Source organism: Dromiciops gliroides, chromosome 4 (genome assembly GCF_019393635.1).
Source record: "Dromiciops gliroides isolate mDroGli1 chromosome 4, mDroGli1.pri, whole genome shotgun sequence".
Classification (NCBI taxonomy): domain Eukaryota; kingdom Metazoa; phylum Chordata; class Mammalia; order Microbiotheria; family Microbiotheriidae; genus Dromiciops; species Dromiciops gliroides.
The window spans coordinates 257,490,749-257,504,197 of NC_057864.1; the positions used below are offsets into that span (position 1 = coordinate 257,490,749).

General features: G+C 42.2%; 1 protein-coding gene across 3 annotated transcripts in view; it reads left to right on the forward strand.

Annotated features, from left to right (window-relative positions):
• The window catches only part of BICRAL (BICRA like chromatin remodeling complex associated protein), a 112,276-nt gene that overhangs the window by 24,256 nt on the left and 74,571 nt on the right, over nucleotides 1–13,449 (forward strand). Inside the window, exon 1 of one of the 3 annotated variants that reach the window (XM_043962657.1) lies at nucleotides 4,685–4,856. The exons of the other annotated variants lie outside the window; for them this stretch is intronic. The gene's annotated coding sequence lies outside the window, so the exon portion shown is untranslated. Of the gene's footprint in view, nucleotides 1–4,684; nucleotides 4,857–13,449 lie in introns of those variants that run through there. 3 annotated transcript variants of the gene reach the window in all.

Genomic DNA, 13,449 nt, shown 5'->3' on the forward strand with positions numbered 1-13,449 from the left:
GAAACCAGCCAGACTACAGCAGAAGAGGCATGGTGGGGAAGAGTGAGAAATAGGATAAGATTTGTAACCAATCGTGAAATGGATAGAATAGAGTCAGAGCATGAAGGGCTTTGAGAAGCTGGATGAGAGGTTGTACAAAGAGTGTATGAAGTGTCATATTCAGGACAACCTGATTCCCTTGGAAGGCTGGGGGTGGAATAAAGAGGGAGGTATGAGGGGATGGCTGAGATCTATAGGCTGCCCAAGGCAATGGGAGAATACAGAAGAAATGATAGGTTCAGGAATATATACTATCGTTCTCTCCCAAAGTCTGTCTTTTATAGATTAGTCAGGTCTTTGTTGTAAAGGTATTTGGAGCCATCTTAATAATTGAGTGTATAATTAGTCAATCATGTTGACTGTGTACCAGTCCAATTAGGTCATCAAGACAGCTGAAGTGTTTGTTCTGAAGTCTGATTATTTCAGTCAGATAGATGTGGCCTGTGTATATTCAGTTTCCTTAGTACCACATCAGTTCATCTCCTTGGCCACTATATAAAGTAAAATAGACTTTCCTTCTGTTATAAGTGGGGTAAAAAGTCATTCAGAATTTGTAATTGACATAGAGGTGGGCAGCTGAGCCAGACATCAAGGAGGCAAACAGTCATGGGAGAGGAGTCTTCCAACATTGTGTGGTATCCTCCCAAATAATTGCTGTCCTCCCTTCTTATACACTCAGTGGGAAAACAGGACAGATGTGTCAGATAGGAGGAGTAGGAGGAGGTCTAGAGAGTGTTGTCTGTCCTGGCAATAAATAATTTCTTAATAGCACCAACATTTATCAACAACTAATAATTACTTAGCATATTGGGCGGCTCATATCTGTTTTTAATGTTTTGCTGATATTGGTTTTTTAACATCCATCAAGTAGAATCATCAGCTTGAAAGAAGGCCTAGCTTCTCTTTAGAATGGTCATAGCTACTCAGTAATAATTGAAAATGTTTATGTTCATGTCTATTGTGTTCAAGTTCATATTTAGGAAAATGTTTATTGTGACAAAATGGATAAATTATCAACGGCATTTATAATCACCTCCAAACACAGCATTTTATAATTGACAAAGGAATTTTGGGTTCCTTATTTTGATAGATCAGAGGAGAGTTCTTTCACTGACTTAGCAAATTGGCTGCCCAGGTTAAGATACATTTGTTTTCTTTATTTGCAGAGTCTTTCTGAGTTTGGCAACTTCCATGCATGCTTTATTAATTCAGATGCTATCTTGATTGGCTGGTCTTGAAATTCCTGGCATTAGAAAACACTGCTTCATTCATATTATTTCATCTCTTTCTTTCCCCCTCTGGCTAATCACTCATTCAAGTGGGAAATTTGAAGAGAGTAAAGTCAATTTCACTTTTAATTGTTTTGTGAACTTTAGACTGACATTTGCTTGGAGACATATAGACAAAATAAGATACAGCAATAGAGTATTTTAAATTACTTCTTATTTTCTGAATCCAACCAACTGTTATCAGATGGAGCCAGAGTCTCTCATCTTAAATACTGGTAGGACTGTGCATGACTTATTCAGGGAAACTGGGCTGTGTGATTAAAAATATTGTAAACAGGAAAAGCTCTCTGAAGAAGTTCTTTTCTAAAAAAGCTTTTTGAGAGATGAGTCCTTCTTATAGTTAGTGTCTTTAGAAGCTGGGTGCTTAATCGAGTAGCTAAATGGGTTTTTTTGTTTTGTTTTTCCTGTGGGGCAATGATGGTCAAGTGACTTGCCAGGGTCACACAGCTAGTAATTGACAAGTGTCTGAAATCACATTTGAACTCAGGTCCTCCTGAATCCAGGGCTGGTACTTTATCCACTGTGCCACCTAGCTTGCCCCCCTGCTAAATGGTTTTCAATTTAGGGCTATTGGATTTGGGGAAGAGAGGAGAAAAAAACATATCCAAGAGGCTTCCAGCCCTTTACCCCTCAGGAGTACCTCTAAAACTCAGAGGCAGAGATGTAGCCAAACTCTAGGGACCTGACTCTTCAGTGGGAGTGGAAGTTAGGATAAAGACCCTCAGAGCTTATATGGGCTCTACACATATCATATAGATGGATAGATAGATACATACGTACATACATAGATAGATGGATACATAGATGGATGGATAGATGGATGATAGATAGCACTTTAAAGGTATTTTGATTGCTTTACCTATATTAGCTCATTTGATTAAAATATGCCATGTGAATTTGAATTGTTATTATATATTAGTGCAATACAGGTGTTCTTGATTATTGTTATAAATAATGATAATAACAATAAAGATGATTTCTTGATAAAGGATCTGAGCCTCATTTTTCCCTGAGAAAAATTAGGCAAGAGTGGGCTCCTTCTTATTTAATTTAGGAAGATCTATAACTTTTGGCATTCAATTAGGCAAATCTAACTTTAACCTTGCTTTTAAGTTTGCCTTAAGAGATTTAGAATGGAGTGGACAAATTGTTAGAGGAGGTCCATTCAACAGCCCTGAATTGAAAACCATTTAGCCACTCTGACTTAGTCCAGTTCTCTTTCCACTATGTTATTCATACTTATTTTATTAAAAATCTTAGTGTTCTTAGGAGAATGGTCGTAAACAATCTTACTTAAGAGTTCTTATATCACCTCTTTGAGTCTTATTTTAGGATTTGGCTTTTTGTGGGGGGAAGGTGGTTGTTATGGGAGGATGTGTTTCTGAAACATCAATATTTAATATTAAATTCCGGAGTAACAGCCATAAAATTTGTTTGGTATAGCCTAATTTCAGTGAATAATCCATAATCTCTTCTGTAATGTAATTATTTAGACTCTTTAGTATGTCGAGTCCAACCAATAATGGAGGACTTAGGAAAAAAGTTTACATTTTTCCCAAATCATTTAGAAAGTTGGTTAGACCAAGTGACAGGTATGGAGAAATATGTTAATTTGTGGACAGACTAGTATCCTGAAAAAGGCCGTGCCTGAATAAAGCACAGATTCTCAAGAAATATACCTCAAATATTTAAGTGTCAAAATGATATCGAGTGAATGTTATCAATATTTTAAATAATTATGAATGATAATTTTGTAATTATTTAAAAAGGATTTATTTTGGAAGAATATGTTGTGACAAGATTTTTTTTGACATGCCCTTCCCTCCAGATAAGTCTACTTCATATTGTGCCCATTTATGTAATCATAAGGACAGTTTCCTTAAGGATACTATGTAGACTTATCCTTTAAAATATTTTGTTTCTTTTCCAATTGGGTTCGAAACGAAAGTGTCCATTTGTATTTTCATTAAAATGACTGAAACCTAAGTCACACTTCCTAAAATTCACCAAAAGTTTGGAAGCAATGAGCCCTCTATTGCAGGCAACAAAAAGGACAAATCTTTTCTCCTCCTGTGACATACTTAAATGTCCTACATTATTGTTAAATTCACCTTTGGGTTGTTCCAACTGTAATTATGCATCAAAGAGTAAAGACTAAGCATATAAGATAAGGCCTAAATTTCTTTTCCTCCAATCTATATAAAATTCTGAAAACATTTCTTTCTTTTCCTGGACATTCAAGGGTCAGGTGGTAAGGGACCTAGTTAATGTAGATTACAAAGAAAAGTAATTGGAGGATGTTTATTTAAATTCTCATGAGATGTCAGGTGCAGTGAAGGGATAACATTTGTTCTTTAAAAATTCACTCAAAAAAGAACATTTTTAGGTATACATGCATTTGTGAATATAAACGAACATTTGGGCAGACAAGTAAACATTTGGTTTTAAGTTTAAAAAGGTAAAAGTCAGTGGCAGTGGCCAACTGTACCTAGATTCAAGCATTTTTAAGGTGTTGTAGCCATGTTGGATTTTTTTTTTTTGGTAATAATTTCTACTGATTCGGGAGTAAAAGGCACACTTAGAAGGCAGTGAGGCTTGAGCTTTATGTGTAACTTCCTCTTCACCAAGTATTCCTAACTCCACATCCTGGTCGTCCCCGGGTTTGTTGTGTTTTTTTTAATGTTGACATAAAATAAGGTTTCACAAATAGGCTTTCGTTAGTGGTTTTCAAATGAGAACTGGGAAGTCAAGTTCATAGCTCAGGAGCTGGTTAACAGCTTAAAAAGTTATAAGAAACCGGTTATCTCCTGTGTAACTAAGTTTAAAACAATTGTTTTTCTGAAGGGAAAATAATAAGGCATAGAGGTAGCAATGAGGCTGCCCATCTAAACTCCCAACCCGCTCCATCTTCAAGGTGGGGTGGCGGCGATAGTGGTGGTGGTGGTGTGATAAATGGGGAGTAACAGCAGTCTGGTGCATCTTTATTTCTCAGGAGACGACTATGTTTCTCGAGTAAAGCAATGAACTTTTAAAGTTTAAAAAAAAACAAGGGCAAGAGAGACAGTGCAACAGCAGTAGAGTAGCCCTATCTTTTTTTTGCTCTCTTAAATAGATCAAAAATAAATAAATTCTCAGGTCAACACGTTTTCTAGGTGAGGCCCCGAAGTTTTCAGGTGGCGGGGGGGGGGGGGAGGGAGGGAGCCCCGCTATTTCCCCGGGAGAAGAGCCTAACATGAAGGCCAGAGGGAGAGGGCGAGCAGAGCAGGGCTGGTGCGGGGCTGGGGCTAGGGCTGGTGCGGGGCTGGGGCTGGTGCGGGGCTGGGGCTGGTGCGTGTGAGCGCAGGCAGTGTGTGCTGCTGGGGGTAGGCTCGCTCCTCGCTCGCTCCTCGCTCGCTCCTCTGGCTGGGAACTCCTGCTCCCGTCGCTCCCCCGCTCCCCCTGCCGCCGCCGCCGCCGCCGCCGCCGCCTGCCAGCCCCTGATGTGATGGCGCAGAAACCCCGTTGACAAGGCACTGCTTTTTCATGACGGTGAGTTTCCCTTTGAGTGTATTATAATTTTGTGATAAAAATTTCAAGGAAAAAAAAACACACAACCTCCTTCCTCTGCCTCTTTCCTTCGGGGAGGGGAAAGCGAGGGAGGGGGGGGGTCTGGGGGAGGGGGGGCGGGAAGGGGGGGCTCCCTCTCCAGACAGACAGAAGAGAAAGAGGAGCAAATTAAACACCGAGTTGCCCAAACCAGGCTATTAGGTTTCAGCCCGGAGAGCTATTGGCTCAGGCTGTGTTTTTTTGGGGGGTGGGGGTGGAGTGGGGGTGGGTGGATGTTTAATGGACTCGGGAAAGGGGGGAATAAACAGTTTATTCCTTCCCCGCTGTCCCTGCTTGGGGCCCCGCGGAGACAAAGTTCACAGTGTCTTCCGAGGGGTGCGGGCAGGCAGCCTGGGCGGCGGGCACGGCGGGCACGGGCTGGGGGCGGGCGGGGGGGGGGGGGCGAGCTCGGCGGGGGGTGTGGTGGGGGGTGATTTCTTTCTTTTTCCGCTGATGCAAATTTCAGGAGCGGGGCGAGGGCGAGCTGGGGGAGGGGGCCGGGGGAGCCTTTAATGACTCATTGATTGAGCTGGTTTAAAATTAGTGGTGTGTGTGAGTGTGTGCGCGCGTGTGTGCAGGGGGGGGGACGGTGGTGGTGTTTTTTTTTCGCGTCTCCCCCCCCCCCCCACTCAGCCGAGCCGCGCCGAGGAGGGGAGGGGAGGGCAGGGCGCGAGGCTGCTCCAGCGGGGAAGGAGCCGCGAGGCTGAGGGAGGAGAAGGGCAGAGGCGGGGGCAGGGGAGAGGGGGAGGGCGGCGGAGAAAGAAAAATAATCTTTCTCAATCTCCTCCCTCTTTTTTTTCTTGTTCCTTCCCCCTCATCTCTTTCTCCCTCAGAAGCTCTTGGGCGTGAATCGCATTTTCTTTTTCCTCACTATAATGGACCCCACGTTCTGGGAGGGCGGGCGGGTTGGAGGCCGAGCCGAGGAGGGGGACGCCGCGCTCGGAGCCGCCGGGCCGCTCTTGCCCGCTGGGCCTGGGGCCTCCAGCCCTCCCCGGCGCTGCGGTACTCTCGCGGCCGGCTCGTTCGGGCCAGGCCGGGCTCTCCTCGGCTGGATTCCCGGCTTTCGGGGATGCAAATCGGAGACCTGGGGTCGGGGGCGGCCGAACCGCCGGCCCCCAGCCTGGCCGCGTCCTGAGCTCAGGGGCTCGCCTCCCTCGGCTGGGCCCCGTTGTGTACTGACGGGGACCCTAGAGCCGGCCCGATCCTCGCCTTTGCCGCGGCCTCGGCGGATGCTCGGGACCTGAGTTTTTATTTTTAATGATTTTTAAAGAAGATGGGCCGCGTGCTCGCTTTGTCCGGCCGCAGAGATTTGTGGGGGGAGAAATTTGGGGAGTGGGGGTGAAGAGAAAGGCAGTTTGGGGTGCCCATTAAGATGGCGCCGGCCTGGCTCGCCGCCAGGGTTTGTTGCGCAGTTTCTTCGTGAATGCTGCGCGCCCAAGGGCGCCATTTTCTTTCCTTGCCGGGGCGGGGCCCTCGCGACGGGGTTCCCCCCCTGGAGCTGGAGGGAAAGAAGCCTGGGGTGGAGGGCGAGGGTGACTCATCCTTGGGCCAGTAGAACAAGTTTGTATCGGGGTGGGGGATGGGGCCGGAGCTGAGGCTTTTAAAGGTTCGGAAATACCACTTCCCCAGCCCCCAAAGGAAAGTATTAGTGGTGGTCTGTTCTGGAGAAAAATTAGGGGATTCTTTAGTTGCTTCCCCATCCCATACCTACCTCCTAAAACTATAGGACTGACAAGATTTTTCAACCTTGAGATTTGACTTGTTCTTCCCCTCCCTCTCCAAAAGTAGAATGACAATTGGTGTTTTCCTCCATTCTCCCCAAAGGCCTCTGGAATAGTGATCCCCAAGCCCATTAAAATAAATGGATTGTTGACAGTGTTGGTCTGCCTACCTGTAATTTCATTAAATGGCATCTTGTCATCAAATCCTATGTATAAACCCCAGCGTTTATAGCAGAATGTTTCTGGAGGAAGAAATATTTGTCTATCCCCATCTTCTAAGCTAACAGCATTTTTTCTAAATCATCATAGTACTATTTTGATTTTTTAATTTAATAGACCATTACTGAATAGATGGATTAAGTATTTTGAATCTTCCTTTTTGGCTTTACCACCTTGATAGTAAATTCTAAGCAGTTTCCTAGGGATGGGTTGAAGTCCCAGGTTTTCTGAGGAACTGATTTTGTATTTAAACAAAGGGAGCGGAAAACTGTACAGACCTTTTGGGCCACACCTATTTCAGCAGTCTGGGCATTTGACACCAGATTATCTCTAAACAGTTTCTTGGTTCACCGATGTAAATTCGACTGACTTTAATAAAAAGTTAAAAGTATTTCACTTTATGTCTACTCATTTTCCCCAATGTTAGCAAAATGAATATACCTCTGTGCCTGGTATGTTGAAAGTACTGACCCAGGTTAGTAATAGGAGATGTACCTGTGTATTTCCTTTGAAGTGTACTATGGTATTGTTAAAGAATTTCAAAACTTTAAGTTCTCTAATTGTGTAGTTTTGCTTTCTTCATTTCCTGTCTTTACCTAAAAAAAAACTAAACCCTTATTATAACTAGTCAATATCTTTCATTTGGATATTTTTCTGTTCAGTACTTAATCTATAGAAATGGTAATATGTAATTAATTTAATGCACATAAAAGTTACCTAGCATTAAGTAATAGTGCTAAGATTGGCCCTGGTTTTGTATACTTTATAAACCACTGACATTTTGAGTTGAAAACTGAAAGTTATGCCCCTTTTAAAATTTTGGGATCCCAGCAGTGTTATTATTTTCTTCTGTTATTCCACACCTAAATCTTGAATTCTTGGGATAATCTCATAGAGGGCATCAAACCTTTTTTAAAGGTATCAAACTTTAATTCCAAATTCCATTTCAATATAGTTTATGAAGAGGTGCCAGGCCGACGCAACAGAGACTATTCAACACCAAGAAAAGGTTTCTAAACCATAGTCTTCTAGTTAAATTTAGTTAACAGCAAAAATGCCCAAACAGTGCAAATTACATCTCCAGTTCAAAACTGAAATAAACAGCTACATGATAAGGATAAGAGAAAAGTGACCAACACTGTTTCCATGTTATCAGAGGCAGAGTCTTTATTCAACTTTTAAATTGTTATGGGGGTGTCTTGTGGTAAATAAACTGCTAAGCAACAGGTTTAACGAAGGTGAAGGTAAAGAGATTAATGAAAAGAAAACACAGGAGGTTAGTAAGTTACCTGACTCTAGAATGAAGAGAAGTTTGTAGATGAGAGAAAGGTGGCATTAAATACTTCTTTAGGATAGTGTCCATGACTTGTACTTAAGTATGTCAATCTGTTTTGTTCAGTTGTTTTGCAGTCGTGTCTGACTTTCTGTTGCCCCATTTGGGGTTTTCTTGGCAAAGATACTGGAGTGGTTTTCCATTTCCCTTTCCAGTTTATTTTGTAGATGGGGAAACACTGGTAAACAGAGTTAAGTGACTTGCCTAGGGTCACATAACTAAAAATGGTATGAGGCCAGATTTGAACTGAAGATGAATCTGGCTGATTCTAGGCCTGGCACTGTGCCACTTAGCTGCCCTGTTAGTTTGGCACACATAGTTAATAAATGTTTCCTATTGGGTGGGGTCTTTTGAAGCCAACATTAGTTTGTTTGGGTTTTTTGCATTTAAGACCTTGTTTATCAAAAATTCTGTTAAATCTTAAAGACCAGGTTATCAAAATTACATCCATAATTGTATGTACTTAACTCTCTCATTCACAGTGGAAGCATTTATTTACTGGAGGTAAATAACTATTGTGTGGAGAGTCTGATAATAGGCACAAAGAAAGTGTGCTTATATATTTTTGAGGGGGGTAGGGCAATGAGGGTTAAGTGACTTGCCCAAGGTCACACAGCTAGTGTCAAGTGTCTGAGGCGGGATTTGAACTCAAGTCTTCCTGAATCCAAGGCTGGTGCTTTATCCACTGCCCCACCTAGCTGCCCTGTGCTTATATATTGTTGATGAAATTCCTGGCTTCAGGGGCTTTTCCATTTTTTTTATTGAAAGGTAGTATTAAAATTAGTTATTCATAATTTCCAATTAAAACATTTTAGGAAAAATCTAAAATGTTGTGCCAGGATATCCTCAAAAGTGACATTTTTCATTGTTAAGTACTTTAGAGGCATTTTGGCTCCTGTTAAAATGTACCTTTGAATGAGAAAAAAATAGTAGGCATGGTCAACATTAGGTTATTAAAATAAATTGTTCTGCCAATAGTTTCTTCTTTCCCAGCTACCAAATTGACATTCTTAAAGCACAGGTTAGGCACTGTCCCTCCTCTACTCACACTTTTTGGTTATGGCTCCTTATTTTCTTTAGGACAAAATACAACCAACCAATTCTATCTTACATTTAAAAGCCCTTCACAGTCTGGCTCCAGCCTCTCTTTCCCGGCTTGATTTCACATTATTCTGGTCTACTTGTGTTTTCTGGCATAGGACATTCTGTTACCTACCAGTGTATCTTTGCACAAGCTGTTCCCCTTGCCAGGAATGCATGTACTCATTCCTTACCACTGCCTCTTAGATTCTCTGTCTTCCTTTCAAAACTCAGCTCAAGTACCAAGTCCTTGCTTTGAGTGCAACTTCTCAGAACGCCATAGCTTCCTTCAGCAGGTAGGCAGTGCAATGAATAGCACAATGGGCCTGGAGTCAGAAAAACCCGAGTTCAAATTCAATTTCAAACACTCCTTAGCTGTAATGAAAAATGAAAAAAACAAACAACCATCTATTAAGTGCTGTGTGTTAAGCACTGGGGATGTAAATGAAAATGTAAGACAGCCCCTGCTCTCCAGGAGCTCCCATTCAAATGGGGGAGACGACCCATATGGGAGGTTTCAACTCCCAGTCAGTGGAAAGGTCCTAGCATGCAGGGGCAAAGCAGATGTTAATACCTTTTTTTGATGACATTTTCTACTGATAAAGTATCACTTTCTGATATCGAACCATTTGACAATGCCAAGGACATTAGTGGGGAAAAATTTCTTTCCTGAATCCTTGGTAGCTGTAGCTGCAGCACCTGCAGGAGCAGTTGCCAAGTTGCATCTCCACAGGGGCCCCTTTCCAGGATGATGGCTTGAGGGGGCAGGGCTGGAAGCCTTCCTATTTTCAAGGCTCTTGGGTTCAGGGTCCTGGACTACCTCCACTTGGTGGTCAAGGAGATGGTCCCACTTGCCTGGCACTTGGTGCCTCCTGATTCTTTCTCAAGGTTCCTTGCTGCTTCAACTAGGCTATCTTGCCTGTCCGGTGTGTGACACTTGGCTGGCAGTTAGGTGGGAATGGCTGATCCCTTTTCCACACAAGTTGCTTTCCTGGATGATTGACTGTGAGACCTGAGGCTGGAAGTAGGACCAGTGGTCTGGGAGCTGCTGTCACTTCCAGAGCTCCTGTACCTATCTGTTGGTGGGGGTAGTCAGGCAACAGTTGTTGATAGTGGTGTTGATGGAAGATGGGGCCCCTGTCCTCAATGATGGCAGTGGAGGGTCTGGTGGTTGGAGGACAGGAAAGGTACTGATATTCCCAAGGCTCTTGAATTCAAAGACCTGTGTTGCTGTTGCCTCTACCAGGGTCTAAGGGGAAATGGTTGGCGGTGGTGATTTGACTTGTCCAGTCATACTGCCTCTCCTTACCGTCAGGCTGCCTTGTTGCTTTTGGCTGTGACCCTGTGCAAGTCACTTACCTTCTGTCTGCTTATCTCATCTGTTAAATTCTGTCCTCAGAATTATGAAGATAAAATCTTATTAAAGCAAATAGTTGTAAAGCACTTTGCAAATCTTAAAGCATTATATAAAGCTATTATTATTATCACCATTATTGTTACTACTGTTGCTATTCAGGAGTAAGCTCAAGTGCTGCCTGTTGTATACTGGGATGCTTCCCTAGCCTTCCCTGCCTTGCTGCTTCCTCTTCCTATGGACTATTTCCAGGAGACTTTTCCAGAGACCCCTCCTTGGTGTTCTCCCACTTCCAAATGACTTTGTATTTATATTGTATAGTTTTGTATCAAATCCGTATATATGTTACTTACCTTCAGAAAAATGCAAGCTCCTTGAGATCAAGGACTGTTTCCTTTTTTTTTTAATGGGGGCGGGGTCTTTGTGTTCTGTGGCCCACAGAGATTCTTGACTAATTTTAGGGATAGGCCTGGGTTTGTGATTTCATGCTCTAGGGAGCTACCTCCTCCCAAGAGTCAGCCCCTTCTTTGCTATTTAAGAGTCTTAGAGAGGGCAGCTAGGTGTCACAGTGGATAGGGCACCGGCCCTGGAATCAGGAGTACCTGAGTTCAAATTTGACCTCAGACACTTTACACTTACTAGCTGTGTGACCCTGGGCAAGTCACTTAACCCTGTTTGCCTCAGTTTCCTCATCTGTAAAATGAGCTGGAGAAGGAAATGGCAGTATCTTTGCCAAGAAAACCCCAAATGGGGTCACAAAAAGTCAGACATGACTGAAAAACAACAATGGGAGTCCTGAGACCCAAAAGTTTGAGAACTTTGGGCTTAGAACACTGAAAGGTTAAGTGACCCAGGGTCACCTAGCCAATCTGTGTCAGAGGTCACATTTGAACCCAGGTCTTCCTGGTTTCAAGGTTGACTTTTAATTTATTAAGGCCTGATACCTAGTAGACCCTTAAAAATGCTTATTAAATGAAAAACTCCTATGCCAGATACAAGACATTATGATTGAGCATATTAAGTAGTTATTTAGAAATGGTTGACATTTTAACATATAAATTTGGAAAACAACATTTTGTGGTAACGTTTAAAAGTGATTTTCATCACCTTGTTCTCTTTGGAAGAAAGGTGCAGTAGAAATAATCTAACAGTTGGAGGGCTGGAGAAGAAAACAATCACCTTTTCTTTTAGGCTGGGGATTAACGATTCTAACCTTTATTAAAAAGGAGATTTTAACACAGAAGAATTTCAACAACAATTGGGAAACATTAGTGGAATCTTAGCATTTGAAAATTAAATTATCTGTCCCCTGCCCTTCCTCAGCTTTGGTTTATCAGTCCAGTAAGCCTCAAAGGGTTTACAGCCTTATTAGGGGTTTCATATGATCTTAACACTAGCTTTCCACCCTTCCCCTACCCTTTGCAGTTTTATTGAGATTTCCCTATATAATGCTCACACACACCCACACCCACCCACCCACACACACACACCACCACCACCACCCCCTTTTAGGGAACATGTAATCAGATTAAGAATTCTTGTAAAAGTTAGGGAACATTTAGATAAGATTGCAAATAGACAAGGCTGTAAGTATAAAGCATGCATTTTGAATTTGAATTTGAAATCAGCTAATTTTAATAATATATCTTCATGTGCCCTATAGCTTTTAGGCCTATAGTATTTGTTGAATCTATGAGTGATGGTAAGAACCAGATCCCTCCCTAGGACAGGAGGAATTTTTGGCATTTTGACTTTACTACTGGCCCTGAGCACTGGGTAGAGGTTTAGGATGGAGAGCCTTGGAACTCGAATATACACATAATCAGTAATGAACCTGATACCATCAGGAAGGTAGAACCTTGTTGCATATTGTACTTCCAAAACCACCCTTGATGTTCATTTTAACTTAATTTCACCTACATAAAAATACTGGTAGCATGTTTACCCTTAATAAAGGGCAAAGCCATTTTGTACACTTAGGGATTGACTGGAAACAGAAAAGGGAAAGGTTATTGTTGAATTCTATGGTGGGAAGGCTTTATTTAGGAATTGATAACTGAGCTGAAGGATGAATAAAGTTTAACTGCCTGGAATGGAAGGCTGGAGGGCATTTATCTGAGAAGAAAAGGAGCAAAGACTCAGTGATCGGAAATGACCACAAGATGTTCTCAGAATAGTAAGGTGCCTGGCTACAATGGAGGTTGTGTTTTGGGGATTGGGAGATCAAATTGAATGGTTGAGTAGGTCAAATTAATGGAAGGCTTTAAATGCCAAAGAAATTCAGTTCTGATTTTTGAGGTAAGGACTAACATTGATATTTATATCTTAGATAATCTAGCTGGGATGAATTATAGAGAAAGGAGGCCTAAATTAAAAAGACCAATTTGGAGATTGTTGTATCAAGCAACAGAAGCATAAGATTGTAAACAGTGGCAGCCCTAAATGTGAATAGAAGGAAAGCAGAGCCATAACTACAATGTTTGCATACAGGCCAAATAATTTTTTTTAAACAGGTAAAAGCACACCTAGGGAACAGCTACAAGCTGGAGGAAAGTTCTTGCAACTGTTTTGTTTTGCTTTGCTTTGTTTTACAAATTATTCTTGTTAGCCATACTGAAGGTATCCAAAGTGCCCTCTACATATCAGTAACTTGTGGTTGTAGCTCTTGAAAGGATGGACTGATATAAAACTTAAAAGAAAAAAAAAAATGAAGGATTTGACATTGACACAGGATTGAATCTAAGGGAGTGCAGAAGACTAGGATAAACAGTAACACCAAGGATTTCTAGCCTGACCTCTGGAGGAGCACCACAAATAAAAATAAGGAGG